At 33.9% G+C, this 19,465-nt stretch overlaps 1 long non-coding RNA gene across 1 annotated transcript in view; it reads right to left on the bottom strand.

Moving 5' to 3' along the window:
* Positions 1–7,409: 7,409 nt before the first annotated feature.
* LOC136843398 (uncharacterized) overlaps positions 7,410–19,465 on the bottom strand; it is a 106,874-nt gene continuing 94,818 nt past the window's right edge. Inside the window, exon 3 of the long non-coding RNA XR_010854545.1 lies at positions 7,410–7,496. This is a non-coding gene — a long non-coding RNA (uncharacterized lncRNA). The remainder of the gene's footprint in view (positions 7,497–19,465) is intronic.

Genomic DNA, 19,465 nt, shown 5'->3' on the forward strand with positions numbered 1-19,465 from the left:
ATCTCTCAGTGCATACGCTGTATTTAGCTACAAAACCCAGATCTACCGAATTTCGTTGGTTTTCTGCAACGTTTCGTTTATTTAGCTCTCTTCTTTACTTCTATGTTCCCCTCTCACTCATTTGATTTTAGGTTTTTTTCTCTAACCCGAGCAGTTCTCTTCAAAAATACGTACTGTATCACTGTGTCGGCTCTTTTCAAAAAACTTGCTTTATCATTTTGTTGGGGAAACTGTGGTTGTTGCGTTCCACTTCACAGGACAAACGTCAAGAACTGGTAGCCACCGCCACCGTTCGAGTTCGAAATCACCTGAACGCAAGGAATTTAGATTTCTTGATAACAGACGTTATAATTTATATACTCCGAATTCCGAGGGGAATCTACAAAAGAGTATTCCAGCAGGAAAGAAAATCATTCTTAAATGAAAACGATGCAAAAAAAAATAAACAAATAAATAAGAAAGCAGCAGTGTGGCTTAAAAAGATTCAGTTCTAATAGCGCACTGATTACGTTATACCTTGTTGCTCAACTTACTAACTATCATTAAACACGTTTTGGCTAACAAAAAAAGCACTTACGCAACATGTGTCCCAAACATCTGAAATGAAATTCTCACTCTCTCTCACTCTAATATATATGGATATATATATATATATATATATGTATGTATATATGTGTGTGTACTGTATATGTAAATTTATATATACATAAATATACATGTATATATATATATATATAAATATATATATAAATTTCTGACTCACATCAGGATCGAATCCAGGTCTTTCAAATGAAAGATCAGAGCGCTGTCAACCAGGCCACACAAGTCATAAAACAAGCTGGAACCTGAGTGCAACTTTTCCCAAGGAATTGCCTGTGCAGGCTAACTGCTTGCATACCAGCGTGTTTATGTATGTATGTATATATATATATATATATATATATATATATATATATATATATATATATATATATATATATATATATATATATATATATATATATATATATATATGTATATATATATATATATATATATTTATATATATACATAGATATATACATACACATATACAAACACATATATGTATATATACATATATACATACATGCAGTATGTATATATGTAAGAGGTTACATATATAAGTTCTTGAACAATATCCAACCTAAGAAGAGAGTGGGGAGTGGGGTAATATTTGCAAAATCAAGTAAGAATAAAGTGGTCTTAAAAGCATATTTCCCTCAGATAATATGCTCCATGATTATATACCTCTCTCTCTCTCTCTCTCTCTCTCTCTCTCTCTCTCTCTCTCTCTCTCTCTCTCTCTCTCTCTCTCTCTCTCTGCAGGTTGGCGGTGAATCGAATTCTTGAAGTAAAAAACTGTATTAGAAAGTTATATGACAGCGAACTTCATTTTATGGGACTTCAGAAACAATGGTTTGAAAATTCCTTTATCATTTCCCTTTCAGATGCAAAACTAGTTTACTTCAATGTGTGTAAAACGAAGGTTCGAGATAAACCATCAAAAAGTATTCCAAACATCCATCACGATTAAGGAAACGATGTCGCTTGGATTATCTTCAACATCCATCTTATTAATGCCTCTTTTGCTCTCCTTTTCCAGAGTTTGAACAGCCAAGTCTGTGTCCCTGAATAATTCTGTGAATAATGAGGCATAAGTCATATCTTATGAATTACAAAGGCTTTTTTTTTCCTTCTAACATAAGGTGCATTAAGTCCCTTGCCTGGACTTAATGAAAACTGGCTTTGGTTCGTGAAAATGGTCCACCTAAATAAGATAATGATTTATGATTCATATTAATATTTAATATGTACTGGAAATCGCTGACGTTTACATTGCAAGAAATGAGTATGCAATTTCTTAACAGCAGAGACAAGAAAAGATTTAGAAGCTAATGGAGAAAAGCCAGTTCCTAACATATTTTGAACATTCTCAATGCTGGCTGGTTAGAAAAACTAAACCTGAAGATGAACGGTGCAAAATATTAATGTTCACATCCTCTATGAAACCGCAAAGGCAACCATCATTCCAATGAAACCTCAGCTTGAAAGTTATGTTAGTGAATTATTCCTTGCTGGCGTTTGGCGTGTTGCGGACTCGAAATGCTTTATTCCTTCAATGCTTTATTCCTTCAGCAAAAAAACCTTTGGCCAGTTTTAAAACAATAAATGAAACTGCTATACGGAAGAATAAACCGCTTCCATTGAAGTCTTTATGTGCTTCTGTGAGAGACCAAGGAATAATATCCTTTGGTGCCCTAAGGATTATATGGATGAATTCAAAAATTAAATAGGACGAGAAAAGAGAATAAGTTATTTCCAAGGATATATGATTAGAGAATGAAAAATCCATATCCTTCAAAATATTACATTTCTAATGATAATATAGCAGTTTTACGTTTGAAATAAGTTATTGTTATCTTGTTCCTAAATGAAGAAATATTTAAAAACAAAGACATAGATAAGTAGAGTAACTATTTTTCCCGTATTTTTTCTCTCTCACTCTAAATAGAAAATCAGTCAACTGAACGTGATATATTGAAAAGGTGACGAATCAATACCAAAAGCGTTGCATTTTTAAGGCGATAAAAAAAGTGGTCTCAAAAGCAGTTTTCCCTCAGATAATAAGCTCCATGATTTTATTAAACACTTCTCTCTCTCTAGGTTGGTGGTGAATCGAATTCCTGAAGTCCAAAATTGAATTAGAAAGTTATATGACAGCGGACAGTAAATGTCCGATCTGTGCGAACTTCATTTTATGGGACTTCAGAAACAATGGTTTGGAAATTCCTTTATCATTTCTCTTTCAGATGCAAAACTAGTTTACTTCAATGTGTGTAAAATGAAGGTTCGAGATAAACCATCCAAAAAGTATTCCAAACATCCATCACGATTAAGGAAACGGTAACACTTGGATTATCTTCAACATCCAACTTATTAATGCCTCTTTTGCGTTCCTTTTTTCAGAGTTTGAACAGCCAAGTCTGTGTCTTTGCATAATTCTGTGAATAGCGAGACATGAGTCACATCTTATAAATTACAAAGCCTTTTTTTTTTCTAACATAAGGTGTATTAAGTCCATTGCCTGGCCTTAATGAAAACTGGCTTTGGTTCGTGAAAATGGTCCACCTAAATAAGATAATAATTTATGATTCATATTGAAATTTAATATGTACTGGAGATCGCTGACGTTTACATTGCAAGAAATGAGTATGCAATTTCTTAACAGCAGAGACAAGAAAAGATTTAGAAGCTAATAGAGAAGAGTCAGTACCTAACATATTTTGAACATTCTCAATGCTGGCTGGTTAGAAAAACTAAACCTGAAGATGAACGGTGCAAAATATTAATGTTCACATCCTCTATGAAACCGCAAAGGCAACCGTCATTCCACTGAAGCAAACCCTTCAGGAACCTCAGCTTGAAAGTTATGTTAGTGAATTATTCCTCGCGGGCGTTTGGCGTGTTGCGGACTCGAAATGCTTTATTCCTGCAGCAAAAAAACTTTTGCCAGTTTTAAAACTGAATTCATTTAACAATAAATGAAACTGCTATACGGAAGAATATACCGCTTCTGTTGAAGTCTTTCTGTGCTTCCGCTGAAACCAAGGAATAATATCCTTATGGATGAATTAAAAAATTAACTAGGACGAGAAAAGAGAATAAGTTATTTCCAAGGATATATGATTAGAGAATGAAAATCCATATCCTTCAAAAAATATTACATTTCTAATCACAATATAGCAGTTTAACATGAACATGTTTACCGTACCAAAAGATTAGCGTTTGAAATAAGTTATTTTCAACTTGTTCCTCAATTAAGGAATATTTAAAAACAAAGGAGACACATAAATAGTAGAGTAATTATTTTTCCAATATTTTTTCTCTCAATCTAAATCGAAAATCGGTCAACTGAACGAGATATATTGAAAAGGAGACGAATCAATACCAAAACCGTTGCATTTTTAGGCGATATACTTAATGCAATATAAATACTTCAGCACTGTCGTTGAGAACAGAGAGAGAGAGAGAGAGAGAGAGAGAGAGAGAGAGAGAGAGAGAGACTATTTACCTCTTTCAATTCTCAAAAAAAAAATTATATATTCACAGAATATTTGTTCAGTCTATTTTAATATGGTTATTTTTCATTCTGAGTTCGGGAGGTATTGGAATATACATTCTGTTAATACCGAGGAAGTAGGCCTCTGCTCAAAAAACTCCAAATCTTATTCGGAAAGTCTGATGAAAAAGTTTATTCAGAGTTATTTTCCAATCTTTCTGACAATGCAACAGCATGATTGCGCTTTAATTTTATGGAAAATAGACTTGGTTCGGCTTTAAACTTTTCACTCTTGATTAGCTACGTCAACGCATTGTGGCCATTCACGTTGATTTATGGTGAAAAACGTTTTCCATAAATTTTCACTTTATCTTGATTGCCAGGAGGAGATTAAATGGTGCTATCAGCGTTCCATTGTCGAAGGGAAAATATTCTTCCGTGTCAGTAGGATGTTCTCTCTTGCAAGAGAGGTCAGAGCATTATGGATTAAAGGTGATCATATTCAAATCAGTTTAGGTCTCTCTCTCTCTCTCTCTCTCTCTCTCTCTCTCTCTCTCTCTCTCTCTCTCTCTCTCTCTCTCTCCGGCTATCACTCGCGAATGGCGCAAATATACAAATGAGATATAATTTATCGAGGTGAGGTTAGTTGTGCGGACTTATCAAATATGTTTAGTGGACTGCGAATTAACGAATACCCGACTTCCATTTCGTTCAAAAGAGAACCATTACAAGTCCATGCTACCAAGTAACTGACAGGCAGGTAATTGGGTTGCAATCTAGATCTCAGACCAGAAACACCTGGGGACCTGGGCCAACTGACCTCTGGCCCAAATGAGGGCCAATTGACCTCTGGCCCAAATGAGGGCCACTTGAACTCTGGCCCAAATGAGGCCTAACTCTAAGGTCTTTGTTGCAGATGAAACTTAATTCCCGAAACAAAAATGTATTTAAGATAGTATATAAATGACGTATACGAAATTTTATGGAGTGAGAAAGTCTTGCGTACCATTTATGAGTTATTTATAGATTTTTATGAGCAGAGAATCTTGCTATTTGCTCTTACTTTGGCAAAACAGAAAACCATCTATCTTCTTGAAATCCAATGTTAACTTTTATCGTGTTTTTGGTGTTAAGGACTAAGACAACTGGTGAGCCTTCAGATCTAATACATTTTTTGCACTAACGCAATTTTATTTGATCTATATTTCGTTTTAGAAAAGTAATATTCAAACTTTTCTTTTTATTCTCTCAGGCTGTGGTGCATGGCGGTGTCTACTGCAGTTATACAATGCGAATCTGTGTTTTTACGAAAAGTATCAGTGAGTTTTGATGCCTAACTTCCTTCGACCAGATATCCGATGCTCTTAGTTTTGATTACTACTCACGCTTGAATTACCTAGCTTAAGCCAAAGACAACTATTATGAGATAATTAAGAAACATAATCTGTGTATCTGAAATAGTTTGCATACCTGGGAAAAATCGAAGAGGTGAAACGTAACCAAAAATAGCAAATACAATAGATATAAAAGCAAAACCCCTGCAAACGAGATCTTAACCGTAAAAATAGTTCCCCGAAGAGATTATTTCTTTGAGAACAGCATAAGGGGAAAAAATGCGTCTCTTTAGGAAGCCGTCTTATGCAAAGGAGCATTAAGGCGCCCAAACAATTTAGGTTACGGCTGTAAAGAGATTTTGGTTTTGTTGTAGGATAAGAGACAGACAGACAGACAGAGAAAGAAAGAGGAGTCTGAGAGCTGCAGTAATTTGGAGTTTCCGGCCACGGAACTTCCATTCGAGTGATTATCATCGTCCGTGAGATTACAAAAAAAAAAAAAAGAAGTTGGGACTTTGTTTGTTTCGTAAAATGCTAAAAGTTTTGCAGCTGGTAATTACAGATTACTAATTCAGAGAGAGAGAGAGAGAGAGAGAGAGAGAGAGAGAGAGAGAGAGAGAGAGAGAGAGAGAGAAGAATTTCACATTTCGATGTAAAACTGCCTGGTTGAGTGGGTGGGCTTGAAAGCAGGAAACGAAAAAGTAAGACAAAAACTTTGGCCTCACCATGGTATGTAGTTTTTTTTATTGAGGTCAAATTAACTTTTGGCCCAGTGTTCGCTCCATTGCAGGATTCGCTCGATCCAGGGTTTTCACTGGAACTGAACGAATTTTTTTGGAACAATGCCCTGCGAGAAATGGGAGAGCTGATCAGATTCTGAGATGGATCAGGAAGTGGACCCTGCCGTAGAGTCATGATATTTTCGTCGGAGAAAATGTTAAAAACTTTTTCGTGGTTCCCGATCAAATTTTGTAAAGTTATAGTCTATGGACCAATGAACACTTGATTCAAATACGAGATGACTATCGATTCGGATGCAGATCAAGATTTTTCGTATATATTGATTACGTTTTCTGGGAGATTGATAATTTGTTTAGGAAGTTATTTAGTCTTTGAGATTAAATGAAAATTTAGCTGACTGGGATTTGGGCAGAAGAAGACTGCGTCCTTGCTTTAGATGGCTGTCAGTCTAGATGTATGTTTTGATCACGAATTTTTAATTTAAATTTAAAAATTGTGTGGAGTGAATCATGAGCGAACAAAATATTAACTAGATTTAATTTGGTGCAAAGGTAGCATAATTTCATTGTTTTTACATTTCCGCTTTTAATGTTCACATTGTCATTACGAATCGGACCTGAGAATGGCGAAGTTTTTACATTTCCATTTGGTAACCACATCCAGAATATTATGAAAGAAATAAGCTTCAAATTATTACGAAAGAGATTTTAAAAGCTGTTAAAAAAAGGCGAAGCGAAGCCTTTAGTTTCCTGCGAGGTGAAAGAACGGCCAGCCAACAATTAGCGTGGAGCATTTTCACCCATTTAAAAGAGGCCATGAATAAATTAGCGAAGGCCCTCGAATAGTGCAATTACCAAACAGGGTTTCGTTGAGGCCTCTGGGATTGTGAGTCACGCAACACCACTTAGTCTCAACAAAGAAAACCAAAACATATACAGAAAAAGTTTGTATGTATATAATTCGGGCAGTCTTCAGTAGGGAACCTGCTTAGTTAATGGGATCATTTGAAGTGGTGTCTAAATTAATATGTGACCATGGTTTAGTGTAATTAGAATTGACCGGCATCTAAGCATTCAAAGGAAAGTGAAACTGATTATCTTCTCCTAAATCGAGGTACAAACAAGATCAACGTATAAAAGAAAGTATGTTTAGGAGAAAACCTTTAAAATCAGTGGTTTTAATTATAAGATTAACAATCACGCATATAACTGCAAACGGTTAGATATACTTGATTAGCTATTTTCAGAACTTACCTAAGAGTCGATGGAGGATACAAGCCAAGGCCTTCAGCGAGACATGAAGCATGATTCGTCACTGAGGGTGTTGTGGGACACTATAAGCTGTAAAAATGACAGACCTGTATTAGTTTGTAGCTTAAAACGAGGAAGGACAACATAAATGTATTTGAACCAGGTACTATTCTACTCAAAATTGTTTGTGTAAAATACTCCTTTGGTAGAAATATGAAAGTTTTAAGAAAAATTAAAAGGCAGCTATGTGTACTCTTAAAAGAATAAAAATATCAGACATAAGACAGGGGTTGTTCTTGACAGAGAGGTTATGGAGGAACTTGGTGTGTGAGTATATGGTTATATGTTAAACACCAAACAAATGGTAAGTAAATATAGCATTTACGATGATCCATGTCTCCCATATAGCAGAATACATGGAGAACATTATTTAAAGGTGGTGATGATACGCTCCCCAGTTAACCTAGAAGTACTTTATTTAGAAAGGAATAAACCCCATGTAAATTTGAAGAGTTATCAAAGGAACATGCAGCATCAAAAACCATTTCCTTAACCATGTTCCTAAGAAAAGGAATAATTACCTCTAGGCCTTTGATGTGATATCTCCAACATATGCCGCTATTAACTTCTAAGCGCAAGATGTTGATAACTCAGAGTAGTTAAATTTCTAAACTCTCGAAAACTATTCTTAACTAAGGAGAGTAGACCTTAGTTCGAAGAAAAATTCATTTTAGAAGCATTAAAACATATCACATTTATAGCATCACGTAATGCTGCTAATGAAAATTGAAAACAAATTCCAAGGAGTGAGAGGAAAACAGCAATATCATCCGCACAGTGAGCCGTGCAAGAAGGGACTTCAGGGGGACAGTGGTAAAAATAGTCAGGATAAGGACAGATCAGATCTCTAAGTGACATCACTAATACATGTTCACATTTAACTATGAACTGCAACAGAAACAGAGTGAACTGCAACAGAAACAGAGTCTGAACTTGAAATTTGTTCAGAAGGAGGAGGCTGGAAGCCAAGAGCGATAAATTTGGGTGGCAGTCTTCAGTAAGGCCAATCAGACACCTTAAAGATACTGAGACTAAGATTTCCCAAGGGGACGAGATGTGGGTGAGATAGGCAAGGAGACCACGATTTCTTCTCATGGATACCACTTTGTTTGGCAGATGCTCATGTTTATCCTCATGAATACCACTTTGTTTGGCAGATGCTCATGTTCATCCTCATGAATACCACTTTGTTTGGCAGATGCTCATGTTTATCCTCATGAATGCCACTTTGTTTGGCAGGTGTTCATGTTTATCCTCATGAATACCACTTTGTTTGGCAGATGCTCATGTTTATCATCATGAATGCCACTTTGTTTGGCAGGTGCTCATGTTAATCCTCATGAATGCCACTTTGTTTGGCAGATACTCATGTTTATCCTCATGAATGCCACTTTGTTTGGCAAGTGCTCATGTTTATGGTCATAAATGCCACTTTGTTTGGCAGATGCTCATGTTTATCCTCATGAATGCCACTTTGTTTGGCAAGTGCTCTTGTTCATGGTTATGAATGCCACTTTGTTTGGCAGGTGCTCATGTTTATACTTATGAATACCACTTTGTTTGGCAAGTGCTCATGTTTATCCTCATGAATCCCACTTTGTTTGGCAGATGCTGCCCTTGTCCACTTTGTTTGGCAGATGCTCATGTTCATCCTCATGAATGCCACTTTGTTAAGCAGATGCTCATGTTTATCATCATGAATGCCACTTTGTTTGGCAGATGCTCATATTTATCCTCATGAATGCCACTTTGTTTGGCAGATGCTCATGTATTTCCTCATGAATGCCACTTTGTTTGGCAGATGCTCATGTTTATCATCATGAATGCCACTTTGTTTGGCAGATGCTCTTGTTTATGGTCATGAATGATACTTTGTTTGGCAGATGCTCATGTTTATCCTCGTGATTGCCACTTTGTTTGGCGGACGCTCATGTTTATCCTCATGAATGCCACTTTGTTTGGCAGATGCTCATGTTTAGCCACAAGAATACCAATTGGTTTGGCGGATGCTTATGGACTACTGTGGCATTACCAATATTTTAGATGATAAGGACTCTGTAGATTAGTGGACCTCGGCTACAGGAGAAGCAGGAGCGATAAGATGGAAACTGAACCTATTAGTTACCCTAAACAATCACTTCAGTTTAATAACTCTAAGATTAAGGATAAATTACTACGTATTTAAAACAAAAAATAAGGGAAAATACTAATGCAAAGTCTCTTACAACGTCCTTAAGAAACCAAAACCTTCCTTTTTCTACTATTAGAGTCACTTCAGTAAGGCAGTATCTGAGTGTTTTTACCTAGATGTCTCTGGCATATTAGCCCATGATTTGTGAACTATGCTTAAAATAGCTACTGTCAGTTCTATTGCTTAAAAGCAGGGCAAATATTTCATTTATTCAAGTTGAAAGAAAAATGTTAAGAGACCACAGAATGTATCTTGAGGAACTCAAAATCATGCAAACACACACAAAGAGGAAAGAATCAGATTAAAGAGGAAAAAATCAGAAATAATGACTGTATTACAAAGATAAAGAAAATGAATAAACATAAAATCCGCCCTATCTACGATGATTTCCCAAAGTGGCGATATCTCTCAATTTAGCCACATTAATTAGAGAATGTATCCCTTTAGGGAGCGATCTCGGGTGAAAGAGCATTAGATACCTCAGCAATTAAGGCGAAAGCTAAATGAACTTGTGGACTTTAAAAGAGAGAGAGAGAGAGAGAGAGAGAGAGAGAGAGAGAGAGAGAGATTTAAAGCTGAGAGATGAGATGAGGGATGAGAGATATCGATATATATGTATTTAATGCTGTGTTAATATGATGCGTATGGGATGCTTTCTCATCTTTATATATATATATATATGTATATATATATATGTATGTATATATATATATATATATATATATATATATATATATATATATATATATATATATATATATATATATATATATATACAATCATTTCAAGTTTTTAATAATTAAAAGAATGAAAATTAAAGATATGAAAATATCGTATATATATATATATATATATATATATATATATATATATATATATATATATATATATATACATACACATACATACAGGCTTTAGATGGAGGAGTTCTTTCCGTTTCAGTAAACATTATCTGGACTGCCGTTCATAATAAGTTGTACAATATTTTCATGGTAAACTACTACGAATGATAATACTGGAACTGATAATGCTTTTTACGGCATAAAAGCTACCAATTCAACTAAATTAACTATAAAAATTTTTGACGATGTAATCAAACTTGGTTTGTACCTTTGAAGAAAGTTTCACATCATATAAATTCTTACTGAAATCAGTAATAGTAAAACTAAATTTAGACTTAGATACGACATACAAGTTTTCACCTGAAATGACTGTATGTATTTATGTATGTGTATTATATATATAAATTATATATATATACATATACATATATATATTTATATATATATATATATATTTTTATACTCTTTAACTATATACATTTTCAAAACTTGAAATGATATTATAAAACTTGATATATATATATATATATATATATATATATATACACATATATATATGTACAGTATACACGTATAGAATAAATATCCAGTGTATTTTTTCAACTGTAGATTGCTTCTCTTCGCAGCAGAGAATAGCCGAGATAAAAAGTACTATGGGCGTTCAGGAAATTAAAAATATGTGAGACCAGACGGAAACTCATAAACCAGGCGATCTAGTATCGTCCGAGAAGCTACAAAGAAAACAAAAGAAATTACAAAAAGAGAAATTTTCCTGATGTCAGAATAGAAGGACAATCAGAAAAAAATAGACTTTCCGTATGAGTAAAATATGGATGCAATCTGCAATGTGTAGGTGAAACAGTACTCTCGTGTTTATGCACTGATTTCCTAAGGCAAAATCGGCTCACCTGATTTCTGCGTGGGCAAACTAGCGAGCACCCAGAAATCCATACCCCTATGTATATTGTTCTGCCATAGGTTCTTTCAATGGTCTTTCTTATAGCTGAACTTTTCAACTAACTCGTATTTTCATCTTTGTACCTTGCCAAAAACACTTTGTTTGTTGATAAACCTTAGTCAGAGTCAATAAAGTAACTGGAAAAACCCATCACCAAATATTCAAAATTCAAAATTATGAACACAACACGCACACGTGATTAACCATTCACAAATTATACAACAACACAAGAACAACACCTTCACAAAAATGTAACATGTATAACACCCTTTGCACACATAATAACATTATGGCAACCAACCTACTGAAAATGAGAATGAGCAATGCCTCGTGTACTTACAATGTTTACCACACTTCCAGAAGTAAACAGTCGCGCAAATAGATCAATGAATCTAACTGTTTACAAGGTTCCTGCCTACCAAGTTGACTAAACTCAAGGATACCAAAGTCAAAAGTGGAGGAGACGAAACTTACAATAAAGAAAAAAATTATAAAGACCACTCTTGTCATCAGAGGTCTTACAAGCTTTACAGCACAAGAACTTCGAAATTATAATTATTACAAATTAGGATTATAAATGCATTTACATATAACATCTTACGTAGCAATAAATAAATAAATAAGTAAATAAATATATATATATATATATATATATATATATATATATATATATATATATATATATTTAAATACAAAAACACACACACGCACACATATATATATACACACATATACACATATATACGTATATATGTGTATATATATATACACATACATACATATACTCGTATATATATATATATATATATATATATATATATATATATATATATATATATATATGACACAGAGAATGTATGAACGTATTTTGCGTTCATGGAGAGATTATAAAAAAAACATAAGTCAGATGGTAGTTTTTATAACCCATAATCTAACAGGATTCATAAATGCTCACGATGTTAACAATAACATTATTAACCTTCCCAAGCATCTAACTACTTTTTTGTATGCTTCATCTCTTCAGAGACGAGAAAGAAATTATCAGTGTAATTCACATTTCACCTACAGCTAATATCAGAGCATGCAATGATACCGAATGGAACTATGACAATGGCAAAAAATAAAAACAGCTGAAAATAATATAAATAAAACAGAGAGTCGTATGTCTTGAATATTGGTTGTTTATCATTGCTGCATCGGTAAGATTCTCGGGAACACCGGGGGAATGATCCCAATTTGCTTTGCATAATGAAAAATATCGATATTCAATATATATTCCAAACGGGAGCCAATATCGGGAATACTGTTCGTCATCATCAATTGCTCTCTGATCACAACTGAAATTATCTGAAAGACTTGTTGAGGCGGTTTTACCCTGGGAGGTTTTAGCCAGTTGAAAATGCACACAGTACATCTGGTAATCATAACTAAGAAATGTATTCTTAAGGAACGAGTAGAACTGTCGAAGAGTCTCCATTAAACAAAAAAATTTTAAAAATGCGCCGAAGTTTCTTTGGCGCAATCGAGTTTTCTGTACGGCCGCTACAGCGTATAATCAAGGCCACTGGAAACAGATCTATCATTCGGTGGTCTCGGTATGAGGCTGTATGAGCCGCGGCCCATGAAACTTTAACCACGGGCCCGTGGTGGCCTATCCTATATCGTTGCCAGAAGGCACGATTATGGATAACTTTAACCTTAAATAAAATAAAGAACTACAGAGACTAAAGGGTTGCAATTTGGTATGTTTGATGACTGGAGGGTGGGTGATCAACATACCAATTTGCAGCCCTCTAGCCTCAGTGGTATTTAAGATCTGAGGGCGGACAAAAAAAGTGCTGAAAGAAAAAAGTGCGGACAGTGTAAAATGCGGACGGAGAGACAAAGCCGGCACAATAGTTTTCTTTTACAGAAAACTAAAAAGAGAAAATAGGAAAAAGAAGAAAGATAGAGAATTCGATAAATAATGTAACAAATTACAGTAAATATAATGGAAGAAAAAACAATGAGAATAACCGTAACTAAAGTGACTTCATACAGGTAGATTAAAAATGCAACTTAGCAGGGAAACTGAATTGGTTCTGGAAAGCCTTTATACAGAGGAAATATAACATAGGGAAAGGTATGACGACATTTCTCATATTAGGCATGAGCACTTAACTTCTTCTGGAAGAAGATGAGCACTTAACTTCTTCTGGAAGAAGATGAGCACTTAACTTCTTCTGGAAGAAGATGAGCACTTAACTTCTTCTGGAAGAAGATGAGCACTTAACTTCTTCTGGAAGAAGATGAGCACTTAACTTCTTCTGGAAGAAGATGAGCACTTAACTTCTTCTGGAAGAAGATGAGCACTAACTTCTTCTGGAAGAAGAAGATAACAAAAACAAACTTCTTCTGGAAGAAGATGAGCACTTAACTTCTTCTGGAAGAAGATGACTATTCTTCTTCTGGAAGAAATGAGCATAACCTTCTGGAAGAAGAATGTTTAACTTCTTCTGGAAGAAGATGATTCTTCTGGAAGAAGATGAGCACTTAACTTCTTCTGGAAGAAGATATCAAAAACAATTGTTGGTCAAGCCTAGCGGACTATTCTTCTTGGGAAAAATCCATGACAATGTTTATGATTCTGTGGGGAAGCATACTATTGGACGATTTACTCACTAGGTGTATTTACCAACAGTTCTGTGGAAAAGGCTGGGCTCTTAAAATCTAATGCTATTATAAATAAAAGATTTATTTCAACAAAGTCAGCTTCATTTCCGACATAACTGTGAATGCATATGAAATCCATCATAGAAGAGATACGAAATCATAGTCACGCAATGAAAGAATAAATGTTTACAACATGGAGTTCCTGGAGGTTCATTAAAGGCAGTTCGAACGTCAGAGCAATCAGGAAAGCTCTATTCAGCGTTACATGGTAACGGTTCCAAAAATGTCAACAAAAATTCTTTATTATTTGGTATTCGTTATTCCACAATTCCATTCATATGACGCAGTAACATTTTGGAAACTTTACGCTGCCAGCGACAAACTTTCTAATTTTTAAAATATCTTTTCGTGTTGGAATGTTTACAGATTTGTCTAATTTTTTTATATAATTATTTTCTTGAATTTAAAAGATAGCATTCTGCCTCTATTATTCGTTTCAGTGAAAATAAATACTTTTACATTAAAGCATCTGTCTGGAGAAATAGACTTTGTCAATCCTCCACCTAAGAATGTACTCCGTTATGTCAGATCTTATTAATCTTTTACCTAGGAATATAGTCCACTAAGTATCGGCTTTGTGAGCACGTGTACCCATAGTTTGAATTTTGATTTTTAATTTCTGAAATATTTTGCAAATGGTTTGTGAGAACAGAAAGAAACACAGGATATACATATGTGTTTGCCGCTTTCGCTGTCCAGAGGCAAGAAACAAGACGTTATGCATGCAAATATAAGTTCTTTAAAACGGGTCTGAATGAATTAAAGACAAATCAGATAATGCCGAGTTGCATTTAGAAAACTTTATGAATATAAGCGTCGTTCACATTAAAGTATAAAATTTCTGTTAAGAGATTACAGTTACATCGAAAGGGAATCTTTAGGAAAGAAAAGCTCAAAAGGAGACAGGAATGCGGAAATAGGTTTGACTCTAAAACTATCTTATCGACAGGAGAATTTTACTAAAATATTAATAGACTACAGATGACCTGATGTATAATATTCTGCCTAAGATGGTTAGGATGATATGAAAACAACATGTAAACGTCATTTTTTTAAAAGGCATTTTTCCAATAAAGAAAAGATAAATGGATTCCACCAGATACATTTCTTTCTTCATTAACCGCTACAAAAACCCTCTACCGTACATTTTCGAAAATTTATATTTCTTGCCCATCACACAGATATATTACAGACAGTCGGAACACTGATGTAGCTACTAGAACAAATGAAAACATGAACAGTCATATGCTACCGAATCAGAGCCCCGAAATGACAAAAGGTATTTCTTTCTCATTATGAGAAAATCGGACCCAAAGCTGAGAACATTTTTCACACCAGTCCTCTCGACCAAGTCAAGAACACTTCACACAATAACTAAGATAAACCATCTGCTAATTATGAAGTAAAGACTGGCGTTGGTTTATTTCTACCAAAGTTCATTTCTTTGGGAAATAACGGAAAATATTTCCTTCTGTTGGGCTTTTTCGTAATTTTTTTATGGCAATATAAAAAGATTATATAGTAATATGGTCATCCGCATATTAATTCACTCTGAATTGATTAATTTGTATATAATTCAAGTTTTTTTTATCTTTCCTCAGTCATTAATTCGTTAAATTGTTTTAAGAATCTCTTTATAGTTTCTTCCCCATATTTTAGCAACCGTCGTCACATGTTGCCTTGAATGTCAACCATTGCTCACAATTAATTTTTGAAATGGATATTTACGATTGATCCACATAAGCTGCGAGACAGGTTCCTAAAGGTATTTTTTTAGCTTTAGGTTATGCCTTCTCTCTTTCTAAAGGGCAAATCCGCAGGAAAGTTCTCTCCTTTTCCACTGCTTTTCCATTATCAATCTTTTTCACGCCCTCTCCTTGCTTAACATTCTTATTTCAATTCTCGTATATTATTTTCTTAAACTTATATTACAGCATTATTCACATATTTTTGGCCTATATTGCAATCAAACAGAGAGAGAGAGAGAGAGAGAGAGAGAGAGAGAGAGAGAGAGAGAGAGAGAGAGAGAGGACAAACGTGAGGATAACTTCGGAGATACTGGCTCGCAATTGCGACTACAGAGTCGAGTGATTTGGGGTTTGCACCGGACAGGAATATTGAAACAAAACAAACGTTGTTTTGCTTTGATGACTCCCATGAAAGGACACAGTTTGAGGGAAGCTTGATTAATTTCCAGGTTCCAGAGACTGCATCAACACCGAAGCACACGGAAACGAAAAAAAAAAAAGGAAATTCCATTTCCAGTGAGAGCTGGTAGCACTTATGACGTTGGTTTCTGCTAAAATTACCCATAACAAAGTTGTTCAGAGATATAAACACACGTGAATGCACACACACAAACACACACACACACACACACACACATATATATATATATATATATATATATATATATATATATATATATATATATATATATATATATATATATATATAAATGCTGTATATATATATATATACATATATATATATATAAATATATATATATATTATATATATATATATATATATATATATATATATATATATATATATGCATGTATAATTGTATGGTACTTGCTGCACGGTATACAGCCACCAGTCATAAAGATTTTCAGTTTTCAATTTTATGTTTATACAACTTTATTTAGACCAGTTCCTTGGAAAATATAACCTAAGAAGAAAATGAAATGCTTGAGTTTGGAGGCAAAATACGAAATGCATCTGGAATAATTTGCGTTTCCCCAGAAATGGTCTTATTTTCCTCGCAATTAAAAAAAAAAAAAACAAATACCGAATTATTTCCAAGAGCAAAAATAAAACCAATGCGAACTTCCTAACACAAAGAAAATCTCAAAATCAGAACTTCAAAGTTCTCCTGCGGTCGGTTATGATATAAAACTGACATTTGAAGATGGCTAAAATAATTACGTAAAAATCGGGTTCTATGATGTCAGACTGACAGGACGTCAGGAAAATCAAATATTGGTGTGCACCAGCCATTACCCTTCGCAAACGCCCGAAACGTATTCTATTCGGTCGACTTCCATTCCAAGTTTGCTCATATCGATCGTTTCTTGAAAATGCTTACGCTTTCCGAATTTTCGAGCTATCGATATAAATAGCAACGAATTGATAGGACTCTGGCATTAGACCTATATTGTTCTATAGCTTTTGGATATCAGAATTTGAGGAGGTTCATGAGAAACCTTAGCTTTCAAATACATAAATGTTTCTGGTCCAGAGCAAAAATAATCTTATTTTCTACGTTATTTGCCCAATGAAAATACATTTTTATCAGCATTTCTGTGAAGTCATTTATAAATTCCATTTTTTCAATATCAATTTGAAAAGCTTCATTGTTAGTGTGTAATGAAAATCTTTATAAAATCTCTACCCTTTCCCATTTAGCAGAATTGATTTAGTAAAATTCATCCTAAATTGTATACAAAACACATCATCTGGATAATTTGTAACTTACCAATCGAAACCAGAATAATGTTCCATCAAATTCCAGAAATAAACTTCAACGAAAAACAACCAAAAGCTAAACATAAAACCCTCGGGGTCGTATAAGGAACTCATGTAGAGGCCAGACACGTATCGGCAGTTAGTGGAGAGTCGGACCCCTACAGATCCTCTGGACCATTATTTGTCCTAATATCGGTACTAGACCGAAAATATTAGAGAAGTAAATTACCTCCACAATCCTCGTAACTACAAAAAGAATCCTTCCACAAACACTGAGATGCCGGTATCTGGCCTCGTAGATATGAAGTTAAAGTGTGATAATGAAAAGAAACGTTATACAGTAAATGAACTTCGAAAATATCAGTGACTTTGAAAATACGACATTCTTGGAAATTGTTTTCTACATTTTATACGTAAATACATATATATATATATATATATATATATATATATATATATATATATATATATATATATATATATATATATATATATATATATATATATATATATATATATATATATATATGTATGTTTATATAAATATGTATATATAAATGTATGTATATATAAATGTATATGTATATATATTACTAAAAGGACCTCATTCAAACTGGATGGTACCTAACGAAGTTTTTTATTCAGAAAAAGTTACAAGCTTTCTTGGACAAACAGTCCACATTATCAAGTACGGATACTTGATAATGTGGACTGTTTGTCCAAGAAAGCTTGTAATTTTTTCTGAATAAAAAACTCCGTTAGATACCATCCAGGTTGAATGAGGTCCTTTTAGTAATTCTACTAATGCACAGAACAATTGTGTATGTGATAAAGTTAATGTATATATACGTATATATGTGTGTGTGTGTGTGTGTGTGTGTGTGTGTGTGTGTGTAATTTACTACTCTAATATTTTCTGTCTAGCGCCGATATTAGAGCAAATAATGGTCCAGAGGATCTGTAAGGGTCCAACTCTCCACTAACCGCTGATACGTGTCTGGCCTCTACATGGGATCCTGATACGATCACAGGGTTTCATATTGTTTTTCGTTGAAGCTTATTTCGGGAATTTGATGGAACATTAATCTGGGTTTGATTGGTAAATAACCAATATATATGTGTATATATATATATATATATATATATATATATATATATATATATATATATATATATATATATATTTATATACATATATACACAATATATATAAATATATATATATATATATATATATATATATATATATATATATATATATATAAAATTTATATATATACATATATACACAGAGAATATATATATATACATGTGTGTGTGTGTAGTAGATAGATAGATAGGTAGACGAATAAAGTAACACGAAATAGGGCTTTATTGCTTCCAACCATGAACATGAGAAAATTTTGTCACCTAGATAACTCCCTTCCATTCAGCCTGCAATGTGGAAATATCCTCCTTTTTATCGATACTGTATTCTCCAAAAATCAGAGACGCATTGCATTTATTTTTTTTTATATTTATCATTATCAGTTTCTAGCGTCGCATTTTTACACTCTATGTTAATTGCTGGTTTTCTAAAAAAAAAAAAAAAAAATTCCAGAAAAGAAAAAGGCAGCATACTAAAAGGGCTGGAAGTAAAGGTACATTCCAACTAATGGCTAAATCGTAGCGTGTCCTTCATCTGTCAATTTCCAACATTCCCTTAAAATTCCGGAAGGCCAATTATCGCTTTCCGTCGTTTCTCCTCTTCAGAGACAAAACAAACGAATAACATTTCAAGGCAGTTTTCTGCTTCTCAGAAAGGTTAGCGAAGACATCAAAGTCT

This window comes from Macrobrachium rosenbergii, chromosome 11 (assembly GCF_040412425.1).
Source record: "Macrobrachium rosenbergii isolate ZJJX-2024 chromosome 11, ASM4041242v1, whole genome shotgun sequence".
Taxonomy (NCBI): domain Eukaryota; kingdom Metazoa; phylum Arthropoda; class Malacostraca; order Decapoda; family Palaemonidae; genus Macrobrachium; species Macrobrachium rosenbergii.